Genomic DNA, 14882 nt, shown 5'->3' with positions numbered 1-14882 from the left:
AGAGCTCTAGAGTTCCTCTGTGGAGAAGGGAAAACCTTCCAGAAGGACAACCATCTCTGTAGCACTCCACCAATCAGGCCTTTATGGTAGAGTGGCCAGACTGAAGCCACTCCTCAGTAAAAGGAACATGACAGCCTGCTTGGGGTTTGCCAAAAGGCACCTATCAACTCTCAGACCATGAGAAACAAGATTCTCTGGTCTGATGAAACAAAGATTTAACTCTTTGGCCTGATTGCCAAGCATCACATCTGGAGGAAACCTGGCACCATCTCTACGGTGAAGCATGGCGGTGGCAGCATCATGTTGTGGGGATGTTTTTCAGCAGCAGGGACTGGGAGACTAGTCAGGATCGAGGCAAAGAGGAACAGAGCAAAGTACAGAGTGATCCTTGATTTTAAAAAACTTGCTCCAGAGCGGTCAGGACCTCAGGATGCGGCGAAGGCTCAACTTTCCAACAGGCCAACGACCCTAAGCAGACAGCCAAGACAACGCAGGAGTGACTTCGGGATAAATATTTGAATGTCCTTGAGTGGCTCAGCCAGAGCCCGGACTTGAACTCGATCAAACATCTCTGGAGAGAACTGAAAATAGCAGCAATGCTCACCATCCAACCTTGAGAGGAACTGCAGAGAAGAATGGAAGAAACTCCCCAAATACAGTTGTGCCAAGCTTGTAGCGTCATACCCAAGAAGACTTGAGGCTGCTGCCATATGTGCTTCAACAAAGTCCTGAGTAAATGGTGTGAATACTTATTCACATGTGTTTTTTCCCTTTTTAGATTTTTAATAAATGCGCCAAAAATTCTAAATATCAGTTTCTGCTTTGTCATTATGGGGTATTGTGTATAAGATGAGGGGGGGGCAGTTGAATCCATTTTAGAAAAAGGCTGTAACCTAACAAAATGTGGGAAAAGTCTAGTGGTCTGAATACTTTCCAAATGCACCGTTCATTTGGCCTGACAAAATGTGGAAAAAGTCAAGGGGTGTGAAAACTCTCTTAAAGCACTGTATGTGCATTTATGTTTACACACCTCTCCTTGTTTGCGTCCTCTCTCCTTCTCTCTCAATCTGCCGTGGTGAGTATTGTGTGGGCTGAGCTGAGCTCAGAAGGCCTCTACTGGGGACAAACACACACACAGTGCTACAATCCTGTGCTCTGAATGCACTCCTATCACATGAAACAGAGACGTCCGGTGCTCCGTGAGCTTTTAGTTTCCAACAACAGCGCTAAACCCTGCAGGAGCTAGCTAGCCAACGCTTAAACCCCCCCAGGGCGAATTCTACTCAGGAGTCCAAGCTGTCATCTCCACTAGCACTAGCTCAGCCCATAAAACCTCTTAGATGTTAAGTCCCCTATATAGGGGACTTTGAGCGATTCTGGAACGGTTCCGAACGACATTTCAGTGTACAGCAAGCTCTTTGAACGGCACAACATCAATTGCCTTTACACTCCGTAAAACCACTAGTTGTCCCGATTCGTATGCGCTATTGCAAGCGCAGCTTCACAGACACATGAAATCGATTATTTCCATGTCAAGCATCATGTGACATATTTTCTGGCCTATCCAGACATAGAAGCGATTCCCTGTGCCTGTGCAACTCACAGCTGCACATGCAATAGTGCATATGAAACGGGAGAGTCTAGAGCACATATGTCAGAGTCAAGGCCCGCGGGCCACATCCGGCCCGCAAGAAGGTTTTTACGGCCCCTGGGATGATCTTGATTTATTATTAGAACCGGCCCGCAGCAAGCCGGCAGCCCGCAGATCTTTTACACGCACCAATACTACATTTCCCACAATGCAAAGGTGACGCACCGAGCAGTAGGCTGCTTCATTTCAATATTTATTGGCACAGCAGTCGTCAGCATCACAGTAAAATTAACTTTCAGATACCCATCAAAAATGGCAAAACGGAAGGTGGATACTGAGAACCGGGGGTTTCAAACAAGGTGGGAGTCGGAGTATATGTTCACGAAGGTAGCTGGAAAACCTGTGTGTCTTCTGTGTGGAGAAAGTGTGGCGGTACTGAAAGAGTATAATCTGAGACGACATTATGAAACGAAACACGCGGACAAAAACAAGAATATGGACATGGAACAAAGGCTACAAAAGGCAGAGGAATTAAAACGAGGCCTCAAATCTCGACAGGCTCTGTTCAAAAAAGCCAAATCACAAGGCCAGGCTGCTGTCAAGGCCAGTTTTATTTTGGCAGAAGAGATCGCTAAATCAGCCCGGCCATTTACGGAGGGGGATTTCATCAAAAACTGCATGATTAAAGTTTGTGACGAAGTTTGCCCAGAAAAAAGGCAACTCTTTTTAAATGTGAGTCTGAGCAGAAACACCATTGCCGAGAGAGTAGACCAGTTGTCCATCAATCTAAAAGAGCAGCTTGTGAAAAAGGGAAAAGATTTTATTGCATATTCCTTGGCTGTGGATGAGAGCACCGACATTTCTGACATTGCCCAGTTGTCAATTTTCATCCGCGGAGTGGACTCCAACCTAAGCGTGACAGAGGAGTTTTTGGCTTTACGTCCTATGCATGGCACAACTACGGGGCATGGTTTGTATGAAGAGGTGTCAAGATGTGTAAATGAGATGGAGCTGCCTTGGGAAAAACTCGTGGGTTTGACAACCGACGGAGCACCTGCGATGTGTGGACACAGGAGCGGACTGGTGGCGAAGATACGGGAAAAGATGCAAGATGAAAACGCGACAGGTGAGCTGACAGCTTATCATTGTATCATACACCAGGAAGCGTTGTGCGGTAAAGCCTTGAAAATGGAGCATGTAATGAGCATCATCACGCGCACAGTTAACTTTATCAGAGCCAAAGGTTTGAATCACCGCCAGTTCAAGGCATTTCTGACGGAGTTAGAAACGGAGCATGGTGATTTGCCTTATCACACAGAGGTGCGATGGCTAAGCCAGGGAAAGGTGCTTCAAAGATGTTTCGAGCTTCGTGAGGAGATTTGTCTGTTCTTGGACAGCAAAGGGAAAGACACAACACAACTCTGAGACGAAATGTTTCTGTGTGAAATGGCTTTTCTGTGTGACATTACGAGTCATCTGAATGCAATAAACTTGCAGCTGCAGGGTCGGGATCGTGTCATCTCTGATATGTACAGTACAGTGAAGGCATTTAAAACCAAACTGACTCTGTGGGAGACGCAGATGCGGAAAGAAAATTTGAGCCACTTTCCCAGCTGCCAGACCATGAAAGAGAAGCTCTCTACCAGTGCGTTCCCGAGCACACAGTTGGCTGATAAAATAGGTATGCTTGCCGCTGACTTTCGACGCCGATTTGCTGACTTTGAAGCACAAAAAAGCAGGTTGGAACTGCTCGGTAACCCATTTGCTGTTGACGTGGAAAGCTCACCACCAAACCTCCAAATGGAGTTGATTGACCTCCAATGCAATGATGCACTGAGGGCAAAATATGCGGCAGTGGGTGCTGCGGAGTTCGCCCGTTTCCTCCCGGCACAATGCCCCAGCTGCGCATCCAGGCTGCTCAAACGTTGTCTATGTTTGGCAGCACATACCTGTGTGAACAACTGTTTTCTTTGATGAACCTGAACAAAACATCACACAGAAGTCGACTTACTGCTGAACACCTCCACTCAATTCTGAGGATTTCTTCAGCTCAGAGCCTTACCCCGAACATTGATGAACTTGTGGAAAAGATGGGACACCACCAAGTATCACCCTCAACCTCAAACAAGTGAACATTACTGTGCAATCACATATTTAGAGTTTTTACTCAGTTCAAGTTTAAAAGTTAAAATTTAATATTTGTTTTCACTGCATGTTACTTCTCCTTAAACAAAGTGTTGTTTTTGATTAATAGATTTTTGCACTTTATTTTTTTGTATTTCAATCCAATTATATTTTAAAAATATTTCAGTTGAGTGGATGATAGAAAATTGCTATTATTGTTTTTTCTTTGAAGTAAATTTAGCCCACTTTTGCTAAAATAGAAAATATAGTCTACTGATGGTGCCTTGAATACCGGTTTCTTTCATTTAATGTTCATGTTATGGGGATATTTATATAAAGGAAATTTGTCTTTTGTGTCTGTTGAAAATTAAAGATTACTGACAGAGCCATAAGAAAATATTGCTTTATTTATCTGATCATATTGTAATATATTTGTTAGGTTTTCAGTAGGTTCAATTAGGTTCACTAGACTATATGCGTCATTTAAAAAATTTTCAATGAACATTCGAACAGTCCGGCCCTCGTCTTGTAGCTGATTTTTTTATTTGGCCCTCCGTCCATTTGACTTTGACACCCCTGGTCTAGAGGATGCAACAATTAGTAGTCTCCTCTTGCCGTGGTTTTATCAGATGTATTTTTAGCTGTCGACAGGAAAAAATATATAACTCATTTGTAGAATTGAAACAAGACCACTTTCTCTTGGTCACAGACGGGCGAAATCGCTTTGTGCCGAAGTTGTAACGTTTTTGAATGGTGACTCAGCGCTGCTCAGAGAACATTTAGTAGAAAAGTCTGTCATCAGTTATATGAAATGGTGACAATATTGTACTGTCACTAAGTATGTTCATTTATTTTACATTTTTAGGGCGAAATCTTATAGTAAGTCGTTTATAATTTGATTGAAATGCTTTCTAAATATAGTTACAGTCATTTCAAGCCCTATTGCCCCACTTTTGTTGAATAGTAAACATTTATATATGATTTTTCATATTCTCATAATATTTGTACAATGTACTTGAGCTTGTGTCCTCAGAAAGGTGTACACCTCGTCAAATTCAAACAATTTATTTTTTTACCAGAAAGGTGAGTTCCAGAACGTTCTAAAAAAACTATGCAGCGTTTCCAGTTATTGTTTATGGCCGTCTCATGAAAAATAATTACTTTTGGGTATGTCTATTTAGGTGGAAATCTACATTTTGCCCTATCAATAATACACAGACAGCCAGACAGCGGGAGAAATAACACACCTGGATTGGACACAGTGTTCATTCATAAGGTCATGGATTCAATGTGTTTCAGTCTTTCTACATACAAAACATATAGACGATTATGATAAAAAGTCAAGTCGGTCTATTTTAAGTGAGAGCAGGAAAGATGATTTAATACTATATGAATTACATTGTTTTAGATACAGCGAAAACAACGCTGTGCAAATAGGATAGAAATGGAAATGTTGCAGGAACATTTAGGAGCTGATTCCCCCCCTGTCCTCTCTGCACCCAGCAGCAGTACAGAGAGCATCACTCCTCTATCCTATTCCTCCTCTCTATTATTCCACCTCCCTTTTCTCTCCCTTGTTTTCCCCCGGAGACCCGGCAGCACGATAGTTTCTCATTTGATTCAGTTTTGCCAGGCAGAGGGGAGCTCGGCTCACTGATAAGATCTCCTTATTACGCAGACAAGTTTTCAGTAATGAGGAGAATTGCTTTGATCCGTCGACAAATAGGTCATTTAACCAGTGTCTGCGTTCTGACGAGAGACGTTATACTGTCTCACACATTCACACACACACACACGCGCATGCACTCACGCACACACACCCCTTTGTCTCTAACAAGAGGAGAGGGAATGAGACAGAGAGGGGGGGGGGGGGAAACTGCTCTTGATTATTAGCGCCTTTCAAAATGAGTCCCTTTATCATTCATTACCCAGCGGAGGGCTGTGAGTGTGTAAGCACGTCTCACATGCCCACAGTGACACACACACACACTGACACACACACCCACCCACCGTGACACACCCACTCTGACACACACACCCACGGTGACACACAACTCACACAGTGGAATCAAATGACTGTGATGTTTTTGACAGTGCCCCTTAGCGTTACACTGATGTTGTGTGAACGTTGTGGGAGGGGAAGGTAATTGGCTGGAATGACCAGGGAGACATGCGTTCAGCTGATTCTCCCCCAAGCAGGAGGACTTGGAAGCGGGTGGGAAATCAGGGGGCGGGAGGAACGGGGAAGAAATGAAGGAGTGCTATCACTTCTAACTGGGAAGGATTTATGCGCCGCTGCCAAAGCCAACGGATTGAAGTAATTACATTTTTTCATGCATGGTTTCTGTCCCTGAAATGGAGAGAGTGAGAGAGAAGGGGAGGCAGGAGAAATACAGGAGTTTAGCCGTGGAGAATTTTGGACTGGAAGCAGCAAATTAAGTTGGTAAGGTTTCCATCCTCCCACCCCGCCTTAATGCTTCAGCTAAATGAGCATGGAGGACAGTAGTTAGGGGAGGGAGAGTTCAACCCAGCTGCTAGTTACACCTATAGCCCTCTCTCCTCTGTTTGTTGTTGTTGTTTTGAGGATGGAAAGTCTTTGAAGTACAAGTAGCCAATCTGTAAAAAACAGCTTGTTAATTACCATTGCCGTCAGCTTTCAAGTAATTCACTGCGTTGGAGCATAGGCCTTTGCGCAAGTACGCACGTGTGTGTGTGTGTGTGTTTGCTGTATGTAAGTAGTAGTTCCTCCAGAGAGGACTGTGAGTTTGTGTGGGGGACCATACTGTTACAACGCATTGAGAGTGGAGGGAGAGGAGGAGGAGGAGGACGATGATGATCCTGGTGATGATGATGATGATGACAGGTTGTTATGGTGATGCTAGGATCAGTCTGGATGACAGCTGTCTGACACACGATGTCCTAGTCCTTCCCTGGTTAGTCTCAGGCTATTCTCTCCCCGGGCCAGGATCCTAGTGGGTCAAAAGTACTGTCAAATTGGTACCGTGAGTGCTGAAAGATGGAGACAACTTGGTCTTTCACTTTACGACAACTCGCGGCTCGCTCCTGAAATAGTCACTGATTGGAGAAGAGATGGTGGGATAGGAGGAGTGTGTGTGTGTGTGTGTGTGTGTGTGTGAAATAGTAGCACTAGCTCTCTTCCCTCTAATGGAAGGAAGTTGGAGGGCTGGCTAGCACCTTATGCGGGAGCTAAATTGACAGACCCCCTCAAATGAAGCCCAATTACTCTCCACTTCAGCCCAAATCACACTCCGTGCAATTAACTTAATGTACTTAATGGCTCTTCTGCTCTGGAATGTGTGGGTGGGTGGTTAGGTTCGTGTGTGTGTAAGTGTGTGTGTGTGTGTGTGTTTGCACAGTCATGTGTGTAGTATATCACCAGCTATTCTCTCTGTAGGTTCATCTTTGCTTTTCTCGCAGGTTGATGTTTATTGTCATGAGTCTTGCCCTCGAGGCAGAACTGAGCAGTTTACTCTAGATAGGCCAGCTGCGAAGTCATCATATCGTAGAAATGAGCTTTTTGGTCTTCATTTAAGGTTAGGGTTAGGCATTAGGGCTAGCAGGGTAGTTAGGGATAGGTTTAAAATACGATTTTATGACTGTGTGGCTGTGCCAGCTAATCTCTAAATGAGTCATCTCAATAAATGCAACCTGAATTTTCTCAGAAATGGTTTATTCTTAACTCATTCAAGTCCTTTTACTATATATGGGGCGGCAGGTAGCCTAGTGGTTGGAGCGTTGAGCCAGTAACCGAAAGGTTGCTGGATCGAATCCACGAGCTGACAAGGTTAAAAACCTGTCGTTCTGCCCCTGAACAAGGCAGTTAACCCACTGTTCCCCGGTAGGCTGTCATTGTAAATAGGAATTTGTTCTTAACTGATTTGCCTAGTTAAATAAATGTTAAATAAAAATATTAATATAGCATCATGTAGACACGTGTGCATGTGAGAGAGGGAGACAGAAAGGGGGAGAATGTTGTAGCAGGCCTCACTCGCAATCGACTTACATTGAGATTTGCTTATGCTGTACAATATATGGATTTCTTTATATATTGTTTTTATATATATATCGGTCCAGACAATTATTGCGATTTGAATGTATAATGATCTGAGAAAAAGTCAAATAAAGCTGAGAAAATGACTCCATTGAATGTGCTTACACTGCGTGCACTCTAGGGGTATGCATGGGAGAGCGAGAGTGTGTGGATTTATTTCAATATTGTTTTTATATTTAGATACCGCTACAGACAATCTATAAAGTGCTTTCGGAAAGTATTCAGACCCCTTTCCCTTTAACCACATTTTGTTACGTTACAGCCTTATTCCAAAATGGATTCAATAAACGTTTGTCCTCATCACTCTACAGTCAATAAACCATAATGGCAAAGCGAAAACAGGGTTTTAGACATTTTTGCAAATGTTTATTAAAAATAAAAAAATACCTTATTTTACATCAGTATTCAGACTTTTTGCTATGAGACCTGAAATTGAGTTCAGGTGCATCCTGTTTCCATTGATCATCCTTGAGATGTTTCTACAACTTGATTGGAGTCCACCCGTGGTATATTCAATAGATTGGACGTGATTTGGAAAGGCACACACCTGTCCATATAAGGTCCCACAGTTAACAGTGCGTGTCAGAGCAAAAAAATCAAGCCATGGGATCGAAGTAATTGTCGATAGAGCTCTGAGACAGGATTGTCTCGAGGCACAGATCAGGGAAGGGTACCAAAACATTACTGCATCATTGAAGGTCCCCAAGAACACAGTAGCCTCTATAATTTTTAAATGGAAAAAGTTTGGAACCACCGAGACTTTTCTGAGAGCTGGTTGCCCGGCCAAACTGAGCAATCGGTGGAAAAGGGCCTTGGTCAGGGAGGTGACCAAGAACCTGATGGCCACTCTGATAGAGTTCCAGAGTTCCTGTGTGGAGATGGGAGAACCTTCCAGAAGGACAACCATCTCTGTAGCACTCCACCAATCAGGCCTTTAAGGTAGAGTGGCCAGACGGAAGCAACTCCTCAGTAAAAGGCACATGACAGCCCACTTGGAGTTTGCCAAAAGGCACCTAAAGGACTCTCAGACCATGAGAAACAAGATTCTCTGTTCTGATGATACGAAGATTGAACTATTTGGCCTGATTGCCAAACGTCTGGAGGAAACCTGGCACCATCCCTACGGTGAAGCATGGTGGTGGCAGCATCATGCTGTGGGGATGTTTTTCAGCGGCAGAGACTGGGAGACTAGTCAGGGTCGAGGGAAAAATGATCGGAGCAGGTGTGCCAAGCTTGTAGCGTCGTACCAAGAAGACTCGAGGCTGTAATCGCTGCCACAGGTGCTTCAACAGCCCAGAGTAAAGGGTCTGAATACTTATGTAAATGTCATATTTCCGTTTTTTTTTTTTAAATGTATATGTTTGCTAAAAGTGTTAAACAAATCAAAATATATTTCAGATTTGAGAATCTTCAAAGTAGCCACCCTCTGCTTTGAAGACAGCTTTGCACACTGTCGACATTCTCTCAACCAGCTTCACGAGGTAGTGAAGCTGGTTAAAATGTATTTCAATTAACAGGTGTGCATTGTCAAAGGTTAATTTGTGAAATTGATTTTCTTCTTAATCTGTTTAAGCCAATCAGTTGTTGTCACAAGGTAGGAGGTGGTATACAGAAGATATCCCTATTTGGTAAAAGACCAAGTCCATATTATGGCAAGAACAGCTCAAAAAAAGCCAAGAGAAAAAACAGTCCATCATTACTTTAAGACATGGTCAGTCAATCCGGAAATGTAATGAACTTTGAAAGTTTCTTCAAGTGCAGTCGCAAAAACTATCAAGCCATATGATGAAACTGGCTCTCATGAGGACCGCCACAGGAATGGAAGACCCTGAGTTACCTCTGCTGCAGAGGATAAGTTCATTAGAGGTGCCAGCCTCAGAAATGGGCAATTAACTGCACCTCAGATTGCACCTCACGGAGTTCAAATAACAGACACATCTCCACATCAACTGTTCAGAGGAGACTGCTTGAATCAGGCCTTCATGGTCCAATTGCTGCAAAGAAACCACTACTAAAGGATTCCAATAATAAGTAGTGACTAGCTTGGGCCAAGAAACACGAGCAATGGACATTAGACAACTGGAAATCTGTCCTTTGGTCTGATGAGTCCAAATGTGAGTTTTTGGTTCCAACCGCCGTCTTTGTGAGACGCAGAGTAGGTGAACAGATGATATCTGCATGTGTGGTTACCACCGTGAAGAATAGAGGATGAATGTGGGGGTGCTTTGCTGGTGACCCTGTCTATGATTTATTAAGAATTCAAGGCACACTTAACCATTATGGTTATCACATCATTCTAGAGTGATATGTCATCCCATCTGGTTTGTGCTTAGTCCGATGACCCAAAACACACCTCCAGGCTGTGTAAGGGCTATTTGACCAAGACGGAGGGAGATTGAGTGATGACCTGGCCTCCACAATTACCCAACTCAACCCAATTGTGATGGTTTGGGATGAGTTGGATCGCAGAGCGAAGGAAAAGCAGCCAACAAGTGCTCAGCATATGTGGGAACTCATTCAAGACTGTTTGAAAAGCATTCCAGGTGACTACCTCATGAAGCTCGTTAAGAGAATGCAAAGCTGTCATCAAGGCAAAGGGTGGCTACTTTGAAGAATCTAAAATCTCAAATATATTTTGATTTGATTAACACTTTTTTGGTTACTACATGACTCCATATGTGTTATTTCATAGTTTTGATGTCTTCACTATTGTTCTACAACAAATAAAGCAAACAATATACACTGTGAGACACCTAAGACAGGGAGACAGGGCGGACAGCTGATCGTCTTCACAGTGGCAGACCACATGTAACAACACATGCGCAGGATCGGTACATCCGAACATTACACCTGCGGGACAGGTACAGGATGGCAACAACAACTTCCTGAGTTACACCTTGAACGCACAATCCCTTCATCAGTGCTCAGACTGTCCGCAATAGGCTGAGAGAGGCTGGACTGAGGGCTTGTAGGCCTGTTGTAAGGCAGGTCCTCACCAGACATCACCGGCAACAACGTCGCCTATGGGCACAAACCCACCGTCGCTGGACCAGACAGGACTGGCAAAAAGTGCTCTTCACTGACGAGTCACGGTTTTGTCTCACCAGGGGTGATGGTCAGATTCACGTTTATTGTCAAAGGAATGAGTGTTACACTGAGGCCTGTACTCTGGAGAGGGATCGAGGTGGAGGGTCCGTCATGGTCTGTGGCGGTGTGTCACAGCATCATCGGACTGAGCTTGTTGTCATTGCAGGCAATCTCAATGCTGTACGTTACAGGGAAGACATATGTGGTACCCTTCCCGCAGGCTCATCCTGACATGACCCTCCAGCATGACAATGCCACCGGCCATACTGCTCGTTCTGTGCGTGATTTCCTGCAAGACAGGAAAGTCAGCGAAGAGCCCAGATCTCAATTCCATTGAGTACGTCTGGGACCTGTTGGATCGGAGGGTGAGGGTGAGGGCTATGGCCATCCCTCCCAGAAATGTCCGGGAACTTGCAGGTGCCTTGGTGGAAGATTGGGGTAACATCTCACAGCAAGAACTGGCAAATCTGGTGCAGTCTATGAGGAGGAGATGCACTGCAGTACTTAATGCAGCTGGTGGCCACACCAGATACTGACTGTTACTTTTGATTTTGACCCCCCCCCCCCCACCTTTGTTCAGGGACACATTATTCCATTATTCATTATTAATTACTAACATTATTCTGTTAGTCACATGTCTGTGGAACTTGTTCAGTTCATGTCTCAGTTGTTGAAGCTTGTTATGTTCATGCAAATATTTGTTGTTAACAAATATGTTAAGTTTGCTTGAAATAAATGCAGTTGACAGTGAGAGAACGTTTCTTTTTTTGCTGAGTTTATATATATATGGTTCGGACAATCTATATACCAAAAATGATTAAGATCTGATCATTCGAACATGTATTCACATGAAATGTGTATTACAAACTTGATCCCATGTGTCCAAAGACTAATTAAAAATCAGGAAGCTCAATGAACAAGTGTATTCAAGGAAATTTGACATTTCCATTATGAACATGAAAGGGTTCATTTTTATTTTTTTAACCTGGCAAGTCGATCACAGTCGGATGTGATGCAGCCTGGATTCAAACCAGGGACGACAGTGACTCTTCATGCACTGAGATGCAATGCCTTAGACCGCTCCCCAATCAGGGGGTCCAATTGGCTTGCTGTACACTCTACACAACAGCACCTACAGACAGTGAGCTCACTGAGCCGCTTACCAGTGAGTTACAGTCAGTGTCAGAATGGGTCAATAAACTGGTATTAAACACATCTAAAACCAAAAGCACTGTATTTTGGTTCATTCTCTTCGACCTAAACCTCAACAGGAGTTGAAGAAGTTGAACTCCTAGGAGTAACATCGGATAGTCCGTTTTTATGGTCAGGTCATATCGACAAAGTTGTTGTGAAGATGGGGAGAGGCATGTCTGTTATAAAAATATGTTCTGCATATATTACACAAACATCGTCTGTACTAGTTGTTCAGGCTCTGGTCTTGTCTTGATGTCCGGTAATATGGTCAAGTGCAGCAAAGGAAGACCAAGCAAAGTTGCAGCTGGCTCACAACAAAGCACCACACCTTGCCCTTAACTGCACACATAGAACATCAACAGGGTTGAAGAGAAATTGACTACTTCTCTTCTAGTCTTTTTTTTAGAAACATTTGTGTGTTAAAAATGCCTAACCACTTGTATAATCAAACAGACATACACTGCACCACCAAAAGTATGTGGACACCTACTCGTCGAGCAGCTCATTCCATAATCATGGGCATTAATATTACAGCCTCCACTCTTCTGGGAAGGCTTTCCACTAGATGACGGAACTTGCTTCCATTCAGCCACAAGCATTAGTGAGGTCGGGCATTGGTGTTGGGCGATTAGGCCTGACTCGCAGTCGCCGTTCCAATTCATCCCAAAGGTGTTCGATGGGGTTCAGGTCAGTTCTTCCACACCGATCTCTACAAACCATTTCTGTATGGACCTCGCTTTGTGTACGGAGCATTATTATGCTGAAACAGGAAAGGGCCTTCCCCAAACTGTTGCCACAAAGTTGGAAGCACAGAATTGTCTAGAATGTCATTGTGTGCTGTAGTGTTAAGATTTCCCTTCACTGGAACTAAGGGGCCTAGCCCAAACCATGAAACAGCCCCAGACCATTATTCCTCCTCCACCAAACTTTACAGTCGGCTCTATCCATTCAGGCAGGTAGTGTTCTCCTGGCATCCGCCAAACCCAGATTCGTCCGTCGGACTGCCAGATGAACGCCAGAGAATGCATTTCCACTGCTCCAGAGTCCAATGGCGGCGACCTTTACACCACTCCAGCCGACGCTTGGCATTGCGCATGGTGATCTTAGGCTTGTGTGCGGCTGCTAGACCATGGAAACCCATTTCATGACGCTCCCGACGAACAGTTCTTGTGCTGATGTTGCTTCCAGAGGCAGTTTGGAACTCAGTAGTGAGTGTTGCAACCAAGGACAAACTATTTTTACGCAGTACGTGCTTCAGCACTCGGCGGTCAAGTTCCGTGAGATTGTGTTCTACTACTTCAGTGCTGAGCCGTTGTTACTCCTAGACGTTTCCACTTCACAATAACAGCACTTACAGTTGACCGGGGCATCTCTAGCAAGGCAGAAATTTGATGAACATACTTGTTGGAGAGGTGGCATCCTATGACAGTGTCATGTTGAAAGTTTCTCAGCTCTTCAGTAAGGGTCATTCTACTGCCAATGTTTGTCTATGGAGATTGCATGGCGGTGTGCTCGATTTTATACACCTGTCAGCAATGGGTGTGGCTGAAATAGCCAAATCCAGTCATTTGAAGGAGTGTCCACAAACTTTTGTATATATATATATATATATATATATATATATATATATATATATATAAATGTATATATCGTGTACGTACCCCACCAGACACGCCACTATGGGTTTCTTCACTGTTCCCAAAACAAAAAAAGATTGAATAAGTCGCTCAGTTATGTATAGAGCCATGTCATCGTGGAATGCTCTGCCATCAGTGGTTACTCAGGCAAAAAGCTCATTTAGCTTTAAGAAACTGATGGAAAAAAACACACATTGTATCACAGCTCCTCTCCTCTTCTAAAGGTCTAATTTAACTGTATATAATAGTATGATTATGTATATATGAATAGTGTGTAATATTTTTCTTTGTGTCTTTCCAATATATATCTCTTATTTTTCATATATATATATATATATATGTTTTTTAAATGTAATTTGTATTATTTATTTCTATTGAATGTCCTTTCTCATGTATTTGTATGTTTTATGTGAACCACAGGAAGAGTATATGCTGCATGTGCAGTAGCTAATGGGCATCCTAATAAACTAAACTAAACTTCCTTAATAACAGTGTTTACGAGAAGAGGTTGACATTTTCATTTTCTTATTTGTCTTTTTCGGCTCACGTTGTGACAGCGTTCGAGGCACAGTCCCTGTAAGAGCTGTTTATTAAAACTCCAGCTGTCAAGCAGAAGAAAAATGCTCTTTGCAAATGTATGTTGATTTCTTTTTCTATCCACTGAAAGAAAGAGAAATATTGAATTTCCAGTTTGAAGTACCCCAGTTGTGCCAAAGAGAATGCGTTCTGCACCATTCTGTAGCACTAATGAAATTCACAGCTATAGCTGGGAGTGCTGAGTTATGATGGATGTGTTTGTTTGTGTGTGTTTGTGTATGTATGTGTGTGTGTGTGTGTGCCAGCGTGCCTGTGTGTGCTTTGTGTATTTTTGATGAATATACAATATCTGATGATTGGCCCCTGGCTCTGGCCCACGGTATCATTGGTCTCCCAGCCTCTACAGTATATGATGATCTAGTCTTGGAATCAACGCTTAACCAGTCACACCAATGGATGCAGTGGCATGGAAGAAAGTATGGTTTACCATCAATGTGTGATACCTTTCTATACGGCCTCACCGTCTACCACTAGGGAACCAACACATATTTCATAACACACTGTCAAGGCAATGTTATTTCTCCAATCTCCCATATTGCTCAATGCTTGAATGTGCTTCGAAAAAGATGAAAGAAGCAGT

At 43.5% G+C, this 14882-nt stretch overlaps 1 protein-coding gene across 1 annotated transcript in view; it reads left to right on the top strand.

The window, feature by feature from the left end:
- LOC115131893 (cadherin-4-like) overlaps positions 1 to 14882 on the top strand; it is a 364222-nt gene that overhangs the window by 292494 nt on the left and 56846 nt on the right. The gene's annotated exons all lie outside the window — the stretch shown is intronic.

The sequence above is a fragment of the Oncorhynchus nerka genome, linkage group LG7 (genome assembly GCF_034236695.1).
Source record: "Oncorhynchus nerka isolate Pitt River linkage group LG7, Oner_Uvic_2.0, whole genome shotgun sequence".
Taxonomy (NCBI): domain Eukaryota; kingdom Metazoa; phylum Chordata; class Actinopteri; order Salmoniformes; family Salmonidae; genus Oncorhynchus; species Oncorhynchus nerka.
Note: the sequence above shows the minus strand (reverse complement) of the source record. Positions and strands in the feature narration are given on the sequence as shown.